The sequence below is a fragment of the Rhinatrema bivittatum genome, chromosome 9 (genome assembly GCF_901001135.1).
Source record: "Rhinatrema bivittatum chromosome 9, aRhiBiv1.1, whole genome shotgun sequence".
Taxonomy (NCBI): domain Eukaryota; kingdom Metazoa; phylum Chordata; class Amphibia; order Gymnophiona; family Rhinatrematidae; genus Rhinatrema; species Rhinatrema bivittatum.
In genome coordinates, this window is record NC_042623.1 from 190,854,137 (window position 1) to 190,866,698 (window position 12,562).

Here is a 12,562-nt window from a genome sequence, read left to right on the forward strand (position 1 = left end):
AAAACACAGAATTTCCCGAGGAAACTCTCATGGCCATCGCGTTTTCCCACTCGCATTGCCAGTTGAAAACCGTGCTAGTTAGGATCCTTAACTGAATTCCCAAAATACTGGATTTTGAAACTTATACATTCCTTTTCACCGAACAGATAGGATTTTATCACATTATTGTTGCGACAATATTCAGGCACACACGCATGTTGCATTTCATTTTGCTTTATTTGCTGCAAAAGATGTGGAAGATGTGCAGCTACTTTATACCGTTTTTTTATAATCCCAAGGGGTTCTTAAAAATAATTGTTTGGGGTGAGAGTTTGTTTTCTCGTGTGCAAGCAACAGCTTAGCACAGTGAGCAATGACTTAACTGCACCAATATTCTTCCCTGGTCCCTAAAGTCAAAAAAACTTGTTAGGATTGACGTAATGGGAAGGAGAATTTTCATTTTTCTATCAGTTTAAGGATATTTTCTATATTTTTATCCTTTTTGCTGTGCTTTTTAAATCCTTAAGGCTGGATTTTAAAACCCCGGCGCACGTAAATCCCGGGGTTTACACGCGTGGCCGGGCCTTATGCGCGCTGGGCCAATTTTCAAAGGGGCCCGGCCACGCGCGTAAACCTCGGAACGCGTGTAAGTGCCAGGGCCTTAAAAGGGGGCTTGCGGGTAGGCCTGCAAGTGGCTTCGTTTACCCGTGGCGGCCCCAACTCTGCCTCTTCAATTAAAGTGCCCATAGTGGGAAAGCCTGTGGCACCCTCTGATGATGTCATCGCTGGATGCCCTATAAAGGGCTCTTCTGTCTCTCCAGGATGGCTTTGCAGGGTCGCCTGTGGTCTCCTGTTTCCTGTGCTCTAGGTCTCGTTCAGTGACCTGGCCTTCTTCTTCTTGTTCCAGTGCCTTCTGCTTGGTTCAGAGTCTGGTTTTAACCTGTTCCAGTGTTTTAGTCTTCGCCTTGTTCCAGCGTTCTGGTGTCTTCAGCTTGTGTCAGCATCTCACCAGCGTCCTGTGTCTCCAGTCCGCCTCAGCTGAACCAGGCAGAAGGCACTGGAACAAGAAGTGTCTTCAGCCCCAACGGTTCCATGTCTTCAGAGTCCTGCTCCGAGTTCCTAGTCCTGTTCTGGATCTGAGTTCCGAAATTCCCGTGCCTTCTCTTCTGGAGCCTTGGTCCTGCCTTGGTCTGTTTGATCCTGATTCTCAGTTTTCTCTTGGTCTTTTGTTTGACCTGCACTCCTTGCCTTCAGTCTTCGCCTGGTTCCGAGTCTTGCTTGGACTCCGAGCCTTCAGCTTCAGCCTAGTTTGTGCCTAGGATTTGCTCATCCACCAACAGCGTGGACCACGGCCAGCCCCAGGGTTGTGTCGGTCGTGTCGTGGCTCAGTGCTCACGCATACCCGTAGTCCGAAAGGACTTTCAGAGTGACCTGAGGGCTACTCCCTGGACCCCCAGCCTTTGGGCTATGTTCCTGAAAGTCCTTTGGGCTGGGTCTCTGAGAGCATGCGTGCACTTGCATAGCGTGGCAACTTTGGAAGGGGCAGCGGCCTGAGGCCAAAGTTCAGAGGATGGGGTCCGCTAGAGGTGTATTGGTGTTTTAGGAGCTAGTATTATATTTGCAGTGTTGCCTTTTCATAGGTAGGGTCGATACTGTTGGAGTCCTGGCAGTTAGTGCGGTTTGGTTTTGGGAGGTTTATTATATTTTAATTGTAATTCAGTTTACTTTTGGCTTTCTGAAGGTCAAGCACATCCAACACACATTATAAAAGGCCTAATGTTATTTGGGTACCAAATGCCTTTTTTTTTTTTGCAGGGATTTCTGGTTGGCACCACAGTAGTGCATGTAAATATAATAAAATGTAAATGATATTTTTACTCAGAAGATTGCTCTTTTTCATGTAAAATCTGATATAAATGCATAATTAACTGTGTGCATGGAGAGGGCTGGTGTGTGTGCGTGTGTGTGTGCGTGCGCGTGTGTGTGTGCGTGTGTGTGTGTGTGCGCACGTGTGTGTGCGTGTGTGTGTGTGTGTGTGTGTGTGTGTGTGCGTGTGCACAAGACTATGAGGTTTGCCTAGGGCACTTAAGACCCATGCATCAACCATGGGGGGGAGGTTGTGAAGGCCTGAAGGATGGGGGAGGTGTCAGTTTTTTACTTTTGGCTTGCTGGAGGGAATTGGGCTTTTTTTGGTGGGCTAGGGAGGGGCCAGGGAGGGGGGGGGGTAATTGTTTGCATAGGGCAGCAAAAAAGCTAGCACTGGCCCTGACTTCACAGAATTTAGTTATAAACAATCAAGCATTCCATCTTGTTTTTCTTTCATTTCCAGGCCTCTGGGTCTTGCTCTGATGTTTCATATCCCAGATATGTTGCTTCTGAAGGTGGAGGTGTAAACTGCTAATTTACTGCAATTGCTCAATGGACAGAAGCACTCAGGAACGAGCCCTTACTGCCCCGGCACATAATTACATGATGGCACAGTGCGTGTCTTCTGCACGCTGTTGATAGATGCGCCAGGTAAAATAAACAGCAGAAGAAGCAGAGCACGTGAGTAGGAGATAACAGCTCTCAGATATTTGGCACCTGAAAATTGTGCTTGGAAAGCCTTTTTTTTTTTTTCTGGGCTACGAAGCGTCTTGGCAGGTCTGAAGGGAAAAGTAATTGCTGGTGAACAAAGCCGTTACAGAGAGGTAGGGCACGCCTGTACCCTAAGAGGTGTTAGCCGATTCCCTAAGCGAAGACCCAGTTAGCACAGCTTATGAATGAAAGCAAAGCAGGAGTTTAACTTCTTAACTGAATGGAAACAATTATACAATTTCTGTGATGACCAGCGATCAGTGGAGCAGCGCAGAAGCAGCTTTTGGAGTGTGGGAGGGTACCAAGAGGTCCAAAGGGGAGCCTCCATCATCCCCCCCCCCCCCTCCGAAAAAATGACTGCAGGCAAGGAGACAGGAATTGAAACATCCCTTCCCTTTACTGTGAAGGAGCTGCAGTCCCTAAGGGGGATCCTTTTCAATAGCACATGCAAGTCGGCCCAAGCACGCAGAAGCGGGCGTAGGGAGAATTATGCCTGCATTTTATAAACTGTGCAGCAGGAGCCAGACAGTTTACAATAAACCACATCTTTCCGCCCCAGAAGCACAGACACTTATTTTATTAAGGCTGGGATCCGCATAGTTTGTGAACCTATTGTATAAAAGCACGTGTGTGTGTATATTTCACGTGGGAAAATATTTGTAACCTGTGCCTGTAGAAGGCCGCAGTCTGTGCTTGGAGGCAGGTATTTTATAACATTTGTGCGTGCACGCCACTTGTGAAAATACTTGAGTGCATATTTTTTAATCAACAGTTTGCAGACATCTCCACCAGTTCACCCAGACGTCCACCAGTTCACTTATACCCAGAACTTCCATCCAAAAAACTGCACACAGTTTGATTTCATTTCTGTGCCTTGAATAGCAAGTGTAAAAGCATACATTGCTTACAAAATACTCCCAGGAATGCCCTTGCAATGTCCTCTGTTTTACTCACATGGAAGCATGCGTGAAATGGTAAATACGCGCGTACTTTCAACCTTCTGAAAGTTTGCTTACTACCCACGAGGATTTCATTCACGTGCAGATCCCTATTTTACGTGCACAAATCCCATGTAACTCGTTGAAAATCGCCTCCTAACAGCACTAATGCGAGAGAATCCTGGTGCAACAAAAGAAATTAAGATGGATGTGGCTTCTCTTACAATGCAATCCTCCTTTTTTTTTGAAAAGAGAGTGGATGATGTGGAGGAAAGGACTCGCTTGTTGGAAGTCGTTACGGCATTGCTGCAGAACGTAGCATTGCCAAACTGAAAAGGGACTTTGTAAATGAAAAACAATGGCAGTCGGAGAAACAATTTCTGAATTCTGGGGATTTCCAGAGGGCAGGCAATGCTCCAGTAACATTCCTGCCAAACCTACCAGAAGTTCCGTTCAGAAAGGATTCTGGGATTGAACTTGAACTGAGGGCCTTGCCGTAACACCGGCAGTAAAATAGACCCGAGATCCTCTCAGCTATGATTGCCACTAAAAGGGGCAATCCTCTCAGCTATGATTGCCGCTAAAAGGGGCAATCATTAAGCCAATCATCAAAAAGAAAAACAGTGACCCATTAATCCTCATTAACTACCGCCCAGTCTCAAACCTCCGCACTTCTTACAAGGTCTTTGACACACTTCTTCCTGAACAATGGACACTGGCATCTCCAGGTTAAAGCACTTGCTCTAACCCGTTAAATTATTCGTATCACGTTATATTTATTCTTCCTGCCTTTATCTTCCTTCCAGCTTGCCTTTCAAGCCTCCAAGTTTATACATTCCTTGTTGATTGTAACTTTGACTTATTCCTTTTTTCCTTTGTTATCTATTATTAACCAGAATGTTACCTTAGTTTACCCTTGTTAAAATGTAAACCGATCCGATATGGTTATCTACTATGAAGGTCGGTATAAAAAACTGTTAAATAAATAAATAAATAAATAAATATTAGCTAAATTAATAGAGAAAACAGTACAGAAACAGCTAGCTGAACACCTAGACAATAATAACATACTGTACCCTTCACAACACGGCTTCCGAAAACACTACAGCACTGAGACATTACTTCTCTCACTAACAGACAACATACTAAGAGGTTTTGATAACAGTAAACATTACATCCTTATAATGCTCGACTTATCTGCAGCCTTTGATACAGTAAACCACAAAATACTACTAAAAAGACTTGAAGAAATTGGATTATGTGACAAAACAATAAACTGGTTCAGATCCTACCTAAACAACAGGTTCTTTCAAGTCCAGATAAAAAAACACATTATCTGAAAAATTTAAACTTGAAACAGGAGTACCTCAGGGTTCAGCGCTGTCTGCTACCCTCTTTAACATATATATGCTACCCTTATGTCATCTGCTGGCAGGTCTAAGGATAATACATTACATTTACACAGACGACATTCAATTAATTCTACCAATAGATGACACAATTGAAAAAACATTAAATCTAGCTAACATGTACCTAGACATAATTAAAGAACTATTAAACCAGATGGAACTGGTTATCAACATTGACAAAACTGAATTCCTTCACCTTGAGAGAAAACATACTAAAATCATTCAAACACCGATAACCCTAAAAAATAACCAAAAAATTGAGCTAGCCGAAAAAGTAAGGAATCTGGGAGTAATAATGGACCCAGAAATCAACCTGAAGCAACACATATCTATAAAAGTAAGAGAAGGCTACGCAAAACTTATGGTTCTCAGAAGATTTAAACCATTACTCACACGTGCCCACTTCAGAACAGTATTGCAAACACTTATCTTTTCTAGCACTGACTACTGCAAAGCACTCTTACTAGGACTCCCAAGCACATCGATAAGACCACTCCAGATACTTCAAAATACTGCAGCCAGAATACTAACCGGAAAAAAGAGGAGGGACCATATAACCGAAACTCAAGCAGACTTACATTGGTTACCCATCGAATACAGGATAAAATACAAAGCCTTATGCACAATACACAAACTAATATATGATAAAGAAGCAGACTGGCTAAACACAGCCTTACAAGTACACGTTCCACAAAGAAACCTCCGCTCAGCAAACAAAGCACTACTAACAATCCCTTCAGTAAAGTCAGCAAAATTAACCCAAGTGAGAGAAAGGGCTTTATCATTGGCTGGGCCCATAATATGGAACACGATGCCCCCCGAACTCAGATTACAGAATAATCTCAAAACTTTTAAGAAAAATCTAAAAATATGGCTCTTTAAAAAAGCCTTCACTAAAGAGTGTGGAGGGTAGAGAAAGAAAGTACAGGGTAATGCAGATGAGAATGAATTTACTCAATCCTACATTTAAGAAGTAATATCTCAAAGAGATAGTAACTCAATAATATACCTGGACTTGACCAACATTACTCAAATAATGATTTTATTTATGAAATTGTAACCAAACTTTATTGGCACCTGTTAGAATGTACGATATCCTACATTTACTTACCTTAGTCTATGTGCCTATTTGTAAACCGTTGCGATGGTATATAACTTAGCGACGGTACAGAAAAGTTTTTAAATAAATAAATAAATGAGCTTTCCTGATCCCCTTATGGGTCTTGATCATGCGGATCACCCCCGGGGCCCTGGTACATCTCTTAAAGCTCCTGCACCTACGTCTGTGGAGGGACCCTGGGGAGGCTGTGGAGTCCAGGATAAAGCAGCCAGGGTGGGGGCCCCAGTACATCGATGTGTCTGACTCCACCCTCCCGGGTCACAGGAACTTTTAATGCTGGGGGTGGATCTACCCCAGCAGCGCAAGCCCTGTACCCTCTGCCCCCTACCATTGCCTACTTATTAGCCCCTTTTAATGACAGCGCTGCCCATGGGGGATTCTTGTATAAAAACGGTAGAGTTTTAGGGAATAGCAAAAGCATCACAAAAACTTTTCTAGACCCCCCCTTCATCATGGCTCGGGAACGTGCATGAATTAGCAGCTAGTAACTTGAATGGGGAGCCTTTATTAACAATTCCATTCATGCAAGAAGCTTTGAGTTTGATTTCTCAAGTGCAATATTACCACATGCGGCTGCTTAATCTATTAGATAGTCAGAATGCATGGCAATATAACCTTCTTCCGCCGTCATTTCTATGTTTCTATGTATGTAAGGTGTTCATTTTCTTCCAGAATGGAAAGAAGCCTTCTGGGACAGGGTCTTCCTAAGCAAGTTACAGGTAAATGTGTTTTATTTTTGGCTCAGGTTTTGGCAGGATTGCTTGTTTTAAATGTTGTGGTATCCTTACTGGCCTGATGAAACAGGATTTAGCAACAGGTCTGAATGCTTTCTTAAGATCTCAGCAAACAAGTAAAGCTAAAAATCACACATACGCATGGATTCATAGTGCATTTAGATCTTGAGCGCATGGAAAGGTGATTTTCAGAAGGGTAGGGGGCCAGGCAGGACTGTGCTCCACCTTCCCCCCAAATTTACCTCAGATCGGTCCACAGACGGAGGAGTTGTCATGCCCTCAGACAGACAAACAGACGGATAGAGTGAGCCACTTCTAGAGTGCTTACAGCTCTGGTTGAAAATCACTTAAAAGGAATACATTCATTATATTGTTTGTTTTTTTTTATCTCAAAAACAAACCTTTCCCTGAACAAAACAGTAGAAAGCGTGGCTTGACACTGTGAGACCTTTACTATTGGTAATAATAAGTATGATTCATTGGATACACTTAATTTTCCATGGCACACAAAAGACAAGCAGCATTATCCTGACATATTGTCCCCTGGCTGGCTCATGTTTTGGCTTCGTGTTGTTATGACAAAGCTTGCAGGAACAGAATCCCTGCGCCGGGCTCAGGAGGTGCAGCTCCAGCTTCGCCATTCAGTCACAGGAGGATCTCCTCCCTGGTGAAAGGGTTAAACCTTACAATCTGTTCGGCATCTGTGCGGGGGATTGACATTCTCATTAAAGAGATCCCACCTCTGTCTGTCCTGGGATGTGCGCCTGGATCCTTGGGGGGGGGGGGAAACACTGAAGTTAGGAAATAGATGACAAGCAGCCATGCCTCTTGGGTCCTTCTGCCCAGCTGAGCAGCCTCGCAGACTGGGGGGAACTCTCCTGGGCTTAGGCGGATGGTTGCAAGAGCCAGGGCACGCCTTCCTTGTTAGAGTAACAGACCTGGCACTTAAGTGAAGAAAACCAGCTGTTACCTTGACATGAACAATATGAGTCTCACTATTGGTTTACAGTATAACCCCAAATGAGACACTGACCATAATGTTTCTGCAAATAACAGACAGCGGCATCATCGTATGTGGTCTCCATGTTAACGTGTTTGCTCCTACAAGCTCAGAAAATAAATGCTCATTAATAATGAAAAAAAAGGAACACAGGGGAAAGGGGAAATAAAGAATATTCGGGGCGCCTGCAAAGTCCTTATGTATAAAGATAAGTAAATAAAGGAACGGCTGCGTAGATGGTGTCGACATGAGCGTTTTGGCTTCTTAGGTCGTGGGATGCTGTTTCAAGGACTGAGGAGTTGAGATGGGGTCCACTTATCGAAGACAGGGCGCAGCGTCTTTCGACACAGAGTGCAAACCTACTGAGGAGGGCTTTAAACTAGAAAAAAAAAACCCCTAAGGTAAGTAAAACATTAAATACTTCTATAAAAATGGAGGGAAAGGGCGACATCTGGAAAGCTATTGCCATGGACACCACTGCTCATAGCATGGGAAATAAAGTCCTGGATCTAGAGGCAGCCATAGAGGCAGAAGCTGATTTGGATGCAGTGGCTGTCATGGAGACCTGGTGCACGGAAATCCATGACTGGGCTAACGTTGTACCAAGCTACAATCTATTCAGGAAGAGCTGGGTAGGAAGGAAGGGAGGAGGTGTGGCATAATATATGAAGCAAACTATTAAAGCAGCAGCATTGCAGGACTCATGAGGTAAGGAGGAGGCTCTGTGATGTAATCTGAAAAGAGGGAATGGAACCCCTATTTATACTGGCGTAATATACAGACCACTCGGCAATAATAATAATAATAATAGAGTATATTCCACATCACTCAATCTTAAAGAATGTAATGTATAATGTAGTGTGTCGGGCTTCAAGCAGAAAAACCTTTGTAATCAAATACCTCATCAGTAATATCCATTGTATGAAATAGAGTAGGAACATCGGTGGTGGAGGCAGACAACGGGTTTGACTCTTCTCATCAATAAGACTGAATCATACATGTTGGCTCTAAATAGCATGGAACTTCAGCAATATAAAGCAGGATGCCATCATGGATTGACAGCACAATGATGTAAAAATTGCTCTGAAAATATTTTGGGGAGGAAGTCTACTGAAGCTGTATGGGGTATCAAATCCCAAATTGTGAATATGTGTGGAGGAAGTACCAATGTACATTTTAAGTATAGATGAGCACTGATTTCATTATCTGTAGGTACGGTTGTTTAGAAATATTGATTATAAGATTTAGTTAATTTAGTTTAGAATAAAAAATAAAATGTATGTAGGGAGCAGTGGAGAGGAGTATGCTGATTAACTAAGGGGCATCTTAAAAAATCATGGGTGATTCCTTTCTGCGAGTATGAATGCTCCTATCCTGTCTTGTCTAAAATCTTTTACCTCTTTCTCCTTTTGGTAATATGTGATATTACTGTTGATGTATTTGATTACAAAGATTTTTAGTGATATATATAGAGACTTCCATCACAGACAGAAGAAATGGGTAGAGATTTAATGGAGGATATTCACAGGATTGCTGAGAAAGGGGAGGTGCTAGTGCTAGGGGATTTCAGTCTTCCAGATGTTGATTGGGACATCCCAACTGCAGTATCTTCTAGAAGCAGGGAGATCCTGGATCCCCTGCAAGGAGAACTGTTCTGTCAACAGGTAACAGAACCCACATGGGAGGGGGCGATACTGGACCTGGTGCTTACCAACAGGGACAATATCTCTGAATCTGCAGTAAATGATCATCTGGGATCCAGAGATCATCACTGGATGGAGTAGTTCAGAATTAGGGAGCAAGAGATGATGGTTCATTCAAAGGTGAGGTCCTAGACTTCAGGAAAACTTACTTTCTTAAAATGTGGGAGTACCTCAAGGAGTCATTAGCTAGATGGAAAAATCTAGGAGAATTAGAAGAGCAGTGGGCAAAACTCAGATACTAGAAGGACCAGGGGTCACTCCAATAAGTTAGCAAGTAGCTCATTTAAAACATCAAAGAAAATTCTTTTTCACTCAGCGCATAGTTAAGCTCTGGAATTCATTGCCAGAGGATGTGGTTACAGCAGTTGGTGTAACTGGGTTCAAAAAAGGTTTGGATAAGTTCCTAGAGGATAAATCCATAAATTCCTATGACGGTAATTAATAAGCCATAGTAGCTTGTGATCTAATATTTGGGTTCTTGCCAGGTACTTGTCACTTGGATTGGCCACTGTTGGAAACAGGATACTGGGCTTGATGGACCCTTGGTCTGACCGAGCATGGCAAGCCTTATGTTCTTATGTTATGTTCTAAAACTAAAAGGAGGTATTATAACTAACCTTTTTGTTAGGAAAGTAAATAAAAGAGGAAAGAGAAGCCACTATGGTTTTCTAAAGAAATAGCTGAAAAGGTAAGAGAGAAAAGGTTAGCGTTTGTAAACTACACGAGATCACAGAAAACGGCAGACAAGCAACAAAATCTGGAAAAATTAAGAGAAGTTGGGAAAGTAATCAGGAATGCAAAAATTAAAATAGAATAAAAAATAGCAAATACAGTAAAACGGGGAACAAGGCTTTTTTTTTTTAGATACCACATTAGTGGTAGAAGGAAGTGCAAAAGTGGCACTGTGAGACTCAGAGGTGAATGGGGAGGAATATGTAGAGGCTGATGAGGAAAAAAGCAAAATTGCTTAACAAATATTTCCAATCGGTGTTCACTGTGGAAGGGCCTGGAGCGAAGCCACATAAAATAAACCCAAATAAGATTGGCAATGAGGTAAACCTCAATCGATTTTTGGAAGAGTGTGTTCTTGAGAAAATAACTAAACTTAAAGTAGATAAAGCGATGGGGCCAGATAGGATATATCTGAGAGTACTAAGGGAATTTAAAGAAGTCTTGACGGCTCCACTGACTAACTTTTTCAAGTTCCAGAGGACTGGAGATGGGCGAATGTGGTTCGTATTCATAAAAACAGAAGTATGGAGAAGACTGGGAACTACAGACCAGTTAGTCTGACCTCTATGGTGAGCAAACTAATGGAATCACTGCTTCTGAGGCAGTGCCCCTAGTGTTCTATTTACCTGTGCAGGATCAGGTTAGATGCCAGGTCCACCTTAAATTCCTTAAGGAGAGTATGTTCTATGGGCGGGATCCTGCGGGACAGGTGGGGCTCACAGGGCATAACCACAGAAACTGGGGAATAAGAGCTGGGATCCAGGTGGGGATAACCAGACCAGGTCCAGGTCTCCAGGAGGAAGGCAGCTCCTGTAGCATAACACTGTCTGAGATGAAGCAGTACAAACTGTGAGTAGAAGGTACACTGTCTGACAGTACGGACGGTCCACTGTGGTGTATATGATTGAAGCTGTGAATAAAGATTATGATTTAAGAAAGGCTGGAGTCAGATTACATTTGTCTCCAGACCTGTGGGAATCACCATTTGTTCCCACACTGCTAAAACAGAGGTTAGTGCAGTTTTTGAGGCAGCATGGTTTTACCAGAGATGTTTTATCTGAGAACTCTGATCAATTTATTTCACTGGCTGACAGAGTTGGATCAAGCGAGAGCACTAGGCTTAGTGTACTTGGATTTCAGTAAGGCCTTAGCAATGTGCCTCAGGGATCGCTCTTTGGATCTGTTCTTTGCAACATTTTCATGAGCAACATAGCAGAAGGACTGTCGGGAAAACTTTATTTTGTCTTTATTCTGATGGTATCAAAATCTGCAACAGGGTGGACAGTCAGGAAAGTGTGGCAAACATGAGGAGGGATCTAGCGAAGCTCAAGGAATGGTCTAGGGTCTGGCAGCTACGATTTAATACTAAAAAGTACAGTTATGCATTTAGGATGCAAAAACTCAAGGGAAAGGTACTTTATTGGAGGTGAAATTCTTCTAAGCATGAAAGAAGAACAGGATCTAGGGGTGATTGCATCTGAAGATGTTAAGGTGGACAAAGTGATGGCAAAAGTCAGAAAGATGCTTGGCTGCATAGGGAGAGGAATGGTCGGCAAAAAATGAAGTAACATTGTCCCTGGTGAGACTTAATCTGGAATACAGTGTACAATTCTGGGAACTGCACCTTCAAAAGGTTATAAAGCAGTTCGAGTCAGTCCAGAGGATGGTTGCTAAAATGATCAGTGGTCTTCGTTCTAAAGCATATGGGGATAGACTTATAGATCTAAACACGTACACCCTGAAGGAAAGGCGAGATAGGGGAGATAGGATAGAGACATTCAAATATCTGTTTCCATGCGCATTTCCTGACCCTTCATTCTAGAGACTCTTTCAATGGAAAGGAGGCTGTAGATTGAGGGGTGCATGTGTTGAGGCTGAAAGGGGATACACTCAGGACTAATCTAAGGAAATATTTCCTTACAGAGAGGGTAGTGGATGCATGGAACGGCCTCCCAGTGGAGGTATTGGAGACAAAATCAGTATCTGAATTCAAGAAAGCATGGGATAAACACAAGGGGTCTTTAAGGGAATGATGGGAATTATAAGGCGGAATTACTTGGATGGATGGGCAGAATAATTAGGCCCTATGGTCTTTTTCTGCCATCTTGTTTCTGTGTAAGAAAGACAGAATGAACCAGCAGTAGCAGAGGAGAGATTTGTAGGGGAATGCATGGAAAAAACGTAAGTGCAGTTCATTATTTCTGTTTGTCTGCCATTTTTTTTGTTTTGGTTTTCCAGGTTCATTCATTTAATTTCTTATGCTGTTTCACTGTCATGTGGAGGCAGCAATGCATCCTATTTTGGACTCAACATTTGGGTTTTCTATGCAGGTTAATTAAACGCAGGCAAGCATCGGCAGCAGAAGGAACA